We start from the raw sequence: 8447 nt of genomic DNA on the forward strand, positions 1-8447 counted from the left end.
AGCTGTAACTGGATCACCTTCACGATGCTTTCTGGAGACTGGAGGGGGGGTGAGGGCATTTAAAACGAGTTGATGCCATTTGGTGGCAGGTGTTGAACTAAAGCCTTTGCCTTCTTTTACTTATTTATTTTTAAGCTGGAAAAATTTCTGTGCCCTCAAGTGTGAAAATCAGAGACAAATCTCACAGAAGTTTTTTTGAACAGCAAGCATCTCTAGCACTGGATGCAATGGAAAAGGGGTGGGGAACGACACAAAAAATTGTGCCTTGGTGTAAGCTACTATGAACATAACCACAGTGCATGGATTTATACATTATTTGTACTGGTACAGACCATAGCTATTTAATATATGTTGTGAGGACAGTGGGAATCTGGATTTCCTGGCTATGCCCCATTGCTGGAAATGAGGCACACAGGAGCTCCCTTAGGAAGTGTGTTAACATAGAAAAGGAGAGGGTTTGGGATTTTCCCCTTTTTAAATAACGATGCATAGCAATGATTTTAGTTTAACTTTTGATATGAATGTAATTTAATTCATTTTTCTACTAACTCAATGGCATCACGTTTTATAGTTGGTTTCCACCCTCAGTAATTTCCCTGAATATCTCAGACGCAGCGCTTACGTTTCATAGGAATATTTTTGTCAGCAACTTTGGGATTTTAGTTACCATAAATCAGAGTTATCTTATGTATAAAAAGCAAAACAAACAAAAAAAGTTTACACGATACTGTAAAATGTATAATATGTACATAATCTGCAGAATACAATTATTTTGGTAAATTGGCCTGTATTTTTAATGTCACTGTTGCAGTATTTAATTATTTGAGGCATAATAAAAACTTGACTGCAGTCAATGAACTGGAATACAGTCAGTGATTTCTCACAAGCATGAAGGGGCGTATTCTTACTCCAGCATCTCTTAACCTTTTTTCTATCAAGTGAAGGAAGATGACCACCTGTCCTCTGCCCACCTGTGCTGTGGGAAGCAGTCAGTACTGTTGAGTCCTCCCTCATCGTGTGCCACCTCCGTTACCCCATGGAAGAAGGACAGGGCTGTAACTATGAAGGCAGAGGTACAAATCTCCAACTGAGCTGCACACAGAAACACAAAAGGCTCTGTCTCCACAGTACCTCACATACAATATAGACTTCATTTATTTTGATGGAAACAGCATCACTTGCTACAGAGGTATCCCCACCTGCAGAGGGTGCAGACTCATCTGTCCACCTACAGTGTGGAATGAGCCAAAATCATCTGCAGATGCAAATGATCTACAGTATCTCTACCTTCACAGCATCCTCACAGCAAAGTAAGCTGCTGCTCCTGCTGCTTCTCCCAAATCAAGAAAGCAATTGCTTGAGCAACGTTCTGGTGATGAATGGAGGTAAATGAGCACTTGCCTATTTTGCTGGAATTTGAGCTGTGCTGCCACCATTGCCCTTGGGCACAGAGCATGTGTATTAAGCAGCTGTGACGATGCCCTTTTGTTTTCTGTCAGGCCGTGGGGCTTTGCTTGGCTAACTTGTCACTCCAGCAAAAGCAGAACGACAACAAAACTCTGGGAGCTGCAGAATAAGGGCTCCTATTATTTGTCATATGACCCAGCATACACAGCAGATGCAATATTTACTTCAGCAAGCATAACGAGTTCACATTTACTGTCAATAGGCCAAGAAAGTCTTAATGAAAGCTTGTTCTGTCCTTCACCAAGAGCCTATTCACTCCAGAGAAAAGTTACTTGACTGAAGCTCAACTTTCTGAATAGGGTTTTATCCTTAGCTGACAACAGCACTGCGCAACCCGTTAACACTCAGCTCCCAGGGCTTCCCACCCCAGCTGCTGGAGGTCAGCGTGGCTCACAGCATCACTCCAGGACTTCCAGAAGTTTCCATAAGTGCAAACAGCACGAGCACAACTACAGCCACTCTCCCTGAGCTGCCAGGTTCTGTCCCCTTCGCCTGACACACAGCACTTAGTGCCAGGCCCCGTGCTCCTATTTGGTAGATCAGCAGCTGCTGGGAAGGGAAATGCTGCCTCACTGCTATAGGATGTCTCTGGGGAGACAGGGAACGGTGGCTTCTTTACTAATCGATAAATTAATGGATCTACGCGACCTAAAAAGAAACTAGGGATGTCCCACAGCTGCAGCCTTATGAAGGTAAAGGCAGACTTGTTAGTTTTGGGGCCATCACGAGTTAAATCCTACTGCCTAATGATAAACTCAGGGAGCACTCGAGGATTTTGCTCTAGCTGTACAATATGTGAAAAAAAATAGCACCCAGTGGAAATAAAACTCAGCAGGATTCACTCTGTAGATCAGGAAATGCTTCCATGGCTCAGGTGGAACATGACAGCTCCACTGCTCACCTCACTGCAATGACTGCCCTACAAACATCAGGACTGGGACCCATCCCAAGGCCGCTGCCAGCTGCAGGCAGAGCACTCAGCAGCAGTGTGCAAACTGCACGTGCTCTGCACACATCTGCCCGACCCAAAGCCACAGCCATGGCCTGACTTGAGGCCTGAGCTCACCCGAGCTCAGAGGTGAGCCAGCTTCACTTTAAAGCAAGCTGTAGAAACTTGCTGTGATTAAAAATGAAACAAAATGCTACGCTTCTCACTGAAGTACAAACAAGGTTCGGACAAGTTCTATCCGCTTTCGCTGCCCATTTCCATGACAAAGGTGCCATCATTGATCAAGATGACCTCCAGTGCAGCTTTTCAAGTCTGAGCACATAAAGCGTGTTTACTCTGTGAGCAGAACTTCTTATTCTGCTACCAGCAGGAAACAGATGTATGCTATTACAGTGAAAATCACTGCAGAGTGAAGGGACTGGGAAACCCAGAGCAAAGTATGCGGACCATCCTTTCACTAGAAAACTTGGCTCTTAAAGCTTCTTTAAGACAAGGATGGGACCAAGGCCCTGAGCCCCCTCTGGGTCTGGTTTTACACTGGCATCTCTCCACAGCCTGTTGATTTTGACCACGAATTTGTGCAACATCTGATAGAAACATCTTTCTCCTTATGGAGGATTTTGGCTGACAAAAGGAGTAAATTAGCACAGTTGTACTGCAGCAAGAGCCCCTGTCCATGCCAAAGCTGACCGTGTTACATTTGTCTGCAAGATGCAATTAAGAACTCAGCCATGTCCTGAAGCAGATAAAGAAGGTTAGCTTTAATGAAAGGTTAAACTTCACAGGGAATTTCGTACACTGCCCGCTGCCAGCCTAGCAAAATGTCATAGACAGCGCTTTGAAAAAGGCAGCCTTAATTAGTGAACAAATTGTTCTGTTATCTGGTATTGGAACAAAATAGCCAGAGTTGTGTAAAAATGAGATTAGGAAGTGAACTCATGAACTGGCTGGGGTGCATTGTGCCAATGGTGTCAGAGGACGGTGAGACCTCAGATCCCTCCCGACACACCGAGCGTCACAGCTTTAAGACCTTTGCAGATATAACGTCACCATTAGATTCAACCAAACTCAGCATTTGGACTGCACATCTCACCAGTGCTGTTAGCAGAACACCTGCCTTAGAGGAACCAGATGACCTTGGGGGCCTTTTCCAACTCTGTGTGATCTCAGCCTGCTCGAAGGCAGCTGAGCTCTGCACTCCGTTCCTCTCACAGAGAGCACGATTCAACATGAATACAGTATAGGGTCAGGTCTTGGTCTTCAAAAAGTTTGCTTTCTATATGTTTTGCTTTCTTTTTTCTGTATGACTGCAGAGCATCAGCAGCTGACAGAGCTCAGCATCCTGCCCCTAAAACCTGCAGAGTTACAGTGAATGCCCACATGGAAAGCTCAGAGATCTGTCCACACACCCAAGAGGGTCTTCGATTCCTCCTGATTTCACACAGCTCTCCTGCATGTTGTATCACCAGGCCCATACTCAACAGCCCCAACCACTGACCTCACCCATCCTCAGCAAGGCAGGACAGCCATCAGACTTGTAGGCGTTTTTCCCCATCTCTCACAAGATTTGGGCTCATAGGGGCATCATCTCTCATACAGCATCAACACCAACGGATCAACGTGTTGTCTCTGCATACAAACTGCTTACAGTGCTCTCAGACAGCTCCTGATCACTGCAGGACTTGCTCTTACCTGCTGGCAGCAAGCACGCCAGCAGCCAATGTAATGCAATACCTAATAAGAGGATTAAGTAGAGAGGATTTCTCTTCAATATTGCATTAGTGAAGGCAGATACCTTCCCTGCCCATTCTAACTCCCTCGCAGGATACGATGTCCATGCTTGTAAGGGAAGCTTACAGACATCTGAGCAGCTGATAAATCTGGTTTTGTTTTTAATGACCCCAAGAGCTGTTCCCACATGCTCACATAATCTTACCAACAATTTACCCTCATAAATTAACAAGTAGCCTTAGGGCTTTTTAACCCTAGAAGCTAATTTAGCTCCTTTGCATTTCTCCTGGTTGTAAGTGAAGGCTCAGGGCAGCCAGGGCTGCAGCTCCCCAGCCCAGCAGCATGCTGCAGCTCCCACACAGGCAGCTCTGACACCTCGACCCTGAGAAAAGAGACCTCAAAAGGGTGAGGGATGATCCAGAAGCTACAACACTTGGTTCACAGTAAACGTTTTTGTGTCTTTGCTGCTAAGTACTACATGACATTTGCAGTTATTTTCCCTTCTGTGCTTCAATTTGCTGTTTCTATAAATGGGTGGGACAGCACTTTGCTGTCATACGAGCCCTTGATCAATAAGAACATATTAAAGATTAATATCTAAGCATTAAAGCAACCACACTATGCTAATGTCTCCCACCTAAACAGCACAGAACGCTCCGTGGGCTTTTGCCTGAACCATTAAACGAAGGACTGGCAAATCACAGACATCCAAGAAAGAAAACAGAATTACATTTGGAGATGACACACCGGGCAGTTCCCATAAAAATCAATGGGAGAGCATGGCAGTAAATTGCCGGGGAGATGAGCTTTTATTTCATGGCTCATAAGTGAGGACGTGTTGCTACCAACCTGATGGCAGTGCTGATCTCACACACTGCAGTACGTGGGGATATGGGGGGATCACCCCATGTCCACCTGATTTGCTTCCAACAAACAAATGATTCGCTAACAATGCCACTGCTCCGCCCAGAGAAGGAGGAACAGAGAAGGGAGGCAGCGTGCCTGAAAACAAGTATAATTTATGACAAGGTGACAAGCTGAAACAGGACCAGGGTTCCCACATGCCTTGAAATTTGCATCTCAAGCCAGATCCTAACCAAAGGAGAAAGATGAGGCACCGCTAGCTGGAATCGTGTTAGGAAAATTGTTAACACATGGCAGTCATCAAATAAGGCTGGCAGCAACTGCAGCACTACAAAACACATTACGAGAGGAGATGCATATTTGAAAGACTGGGAGTTTGGAGGCTGTGCTGCTTCACCGAGCTGCTGGGATGGCTGAGTTTGAGGGAAAATACATGTTAATGTGCAAGATGTCCTGCAAACATGAGTAGCTTTGCTACTCCCTTCGCTTGCTGGCAGAGCATTTCTTTGCCCTTGCATGCCAGGCACCAAGCACGTGCCAATGAATCCGGATTGCCATACAAATGGCTCACTTTGATGCTGGCTGTTTGCTCACCTCAGGAGCGTGCTGCCATCCTCCAGATTCATCAGCAGTAAAAGCCAGTGGGGGATCTGTACAAATTAGCATTTTGTGGCCACATCTAGAGATAGAGGTCCATGGGGACAGTAGAGAGCATTAAGCAAGTTATATAAAATCCCCAATGATCAGGAAAAATAATAATAATAAAAAAACCTCAGATTTTATCCTTGCCATCTACTCTTCCAATTTCCTAATGCAAAGGAGATCTCTTTATCGGACAGTGAAAAACATGAGCTCCCAAAGTCTCAAGACAACAAATTAGCCCAAAGCCAGAATGCACTTTCCTTCCAGCCAAGTTCCTAGCCTTATCCTCTCCCCAGACACTGCTCTTGCCTTCAGCTCCCTCCTTCAGGCTGCCAGACCCACATGCAGTCCCAGCTGGGCAGGCGTTTCCATCCATCTCTGCCTGATCTTCAACCATTCTCCTCTTCCATAGCATTTCTTCCTGATAATGATTTCTTACTGCCCTCCAAAAGGCATTTGAATCTGTTTTCCCAGTTCACACGGCACAATAAATTATCAGGAATTAAATTAGCTATCAAAAGGCTAATAGACTTGCTCCTTCAAGGGCTAAATTAGTTTTATCACACTTTATCTGGAAGAGGGGAGCTCTAAAAACAGGTTTTGTTCCTCATTATGTACACTGAAGCCTATCTTCAGCAGCCACTCAGGGGACCAAGAAAAGTCAGTAACTCAGCACAGATGGCCTTGAACTAAAGGTCAAACGAAAGAGCATGCAAAACGTGGAAATACTTTAAAACTTCTCTTTCAGACAGCAGCTGCTGGCTCAGTTACTTTTCTGAGCGGGCTTCAGCATCTTTGAAATGCCTTCTCCGTATTACCTCATCCAATGAAAGCCTGCAATAGTCTTCTGTGGTGATCTTCAGTCACCACAGCCTTCCCATAACGAGCACCACAAGTTGCCTTGTGCCATCCCCCACCACAGATTCCACCATAGAGGACTCCAGTAAGCCCTGAAGAATGATTTGCACAATCCCCAGAATTATCACAAAGAGGGAAAAGAACAAAAAAAAGAAAGAAGAAGCACTTCAAGCCCAAGGCCTGCTGCCTCAGATAGGTCCTTTCAGGTGCACTTGTTGCTAACAGTGCAGCCAACTGGGAGATCCAAAAGGCCTTAAGGAAGAAATATAGATCAGCAAATTGCAGCTGATTATTGTTGCTAAAAGGAAAGTCAGCCTTGCTCTATGGAATCAGTGTTTTTTTTGGCTGTAGCTCAATCCACAGGAAAAAACATATATATATCTTTTTGTTTTCTCACTTAGTTCAACTTCTGACGATGGTGCCGCAGCTCATTGGCAGCTGCTGCTCTTCTCTCTCCTGTTCTCCTTCTTGGAGAACTCAGATCATATTATTTAGCTCCCAAAATATTAATTGCTAAGGCAATTTTCAGTGCTCACAGAGATATCTGTCTAACAGGTGAGCCAACGCTGTTAATATCTTCACTTCCAATCACTGTGCTTTGTCAGAACAGAGTTAGACACTAAAACTAGTAAAAGGAGATTTTATAGCGAGCAATTACAATTAATAGTGAGGGAGTTGCAAAGCCCCCAGCTTTGGGAATGAGCCGTGAAAGGGCTGGGGATACGCAGACTCGCCCTTCACCAGTCTCCAGACAGGAATAAGAGCTAAGCATATCTGAGAAACCCCATCCATTTTCTTTGAAAGATCGTACCTTGGCTCCACTGCAAATAGCACAGCACCCATCCGTGCAGCCCTATCTTAGGCTAAAGGATACATCTCCAAGTGAATTAGAAAAACAATTTATTCTAAAGGGAGTGATGAATTATAACTTAATTAAAACTACACAGGAAGGCTGGAGAAGGAAGGATTAATTCAGACCACTCCTAAGGGAACTCCAGCCCTAGCAGCACTTTGAAAGAGAGGCATTGCACAGCCATCCATCACCAGCACAAGAACAGCCATCCGTTATTCCCAGGGCATGACTTTTTCCAGGTAGATGGCTTCACAAATGTACCTCTTTACCACAGCGTGCTTCCTGAGCCCAGAAATCACTCACTCCAAAGTCAGCTTGTATTTAGAAACAAAAAGAAGCAGAGATTGAATGGGAACGCAGCAGCAGCCTGCTTCTGAAAGATTTAGAGTCGCAGCAGATAGCAGAGAGGAGGCAATACTCACAGAGAATAAAACACACCCTTAATTCTCAGCACAATGGCCAAAAAGGGTGTTTCAGCACACTGTCCCATGCTGGGAAGCAGATAAATACAAGGAAAGTGCTAACCTTCAGCAATACATCTTCTGTAAAGGGACTAGTTCTCCAGCTGCTTTTCCCCAGCAAAGTCGCATTCAGTAATTAATAACCCAAGCTCAATAACCAAGGTCTATGAGAAGGTGTGTGATAATTTGCTCACCTTTTTTTAAGCACCACACTGCCTCCTTATTCGCTTCCATTTGAGTGCTGGTAGTTGTCCTCAGACCATCAGGAAGAACTTCAGCAAGCACAGTGAGGCTGGGAAAGCACAGCACAGGGAGTCCTGTAAGCAATCACTTAGCTGTGACTGTAGTTATTTGGGATATTTGGACTTCAATTACTCATCTAGGCTTTTCTCACTGTTAAAGCAATAGAAGACATTACCTTTTCAGGTACTTTTGCTGCAAATGAGTAGATAACTGAGTACTGCATCACAATCACAAGGAAGACACTGCAGTGCAACTTCTGGGCCACCAAAGTATTACATGGTAGAGCAGAAACACCTCTTCAGTACTCAGCTTGCCCAGCTCCTCTGCAGCTATGCTTGAACTCAGGCACGTTGGTCCTGATGAGCTCACCTGTGTTCTG

This window comes from Cyrtonyx montezumae, unplaced genomic scaffold, assembly GCF_038088225.1.
Source record: "Cyrtonyx montezumae isolate F1298 unplaced genomic scaffold, pur_monq_1.0 scaffold_5, whole genome shotgun sequence".
Lineage (NCBI taxonomy): Eukaryota > Metazoa > Chordata > Aves > Galliformes > Odontophoridae > Cyrtonyx > Cyrtonyx montezumae.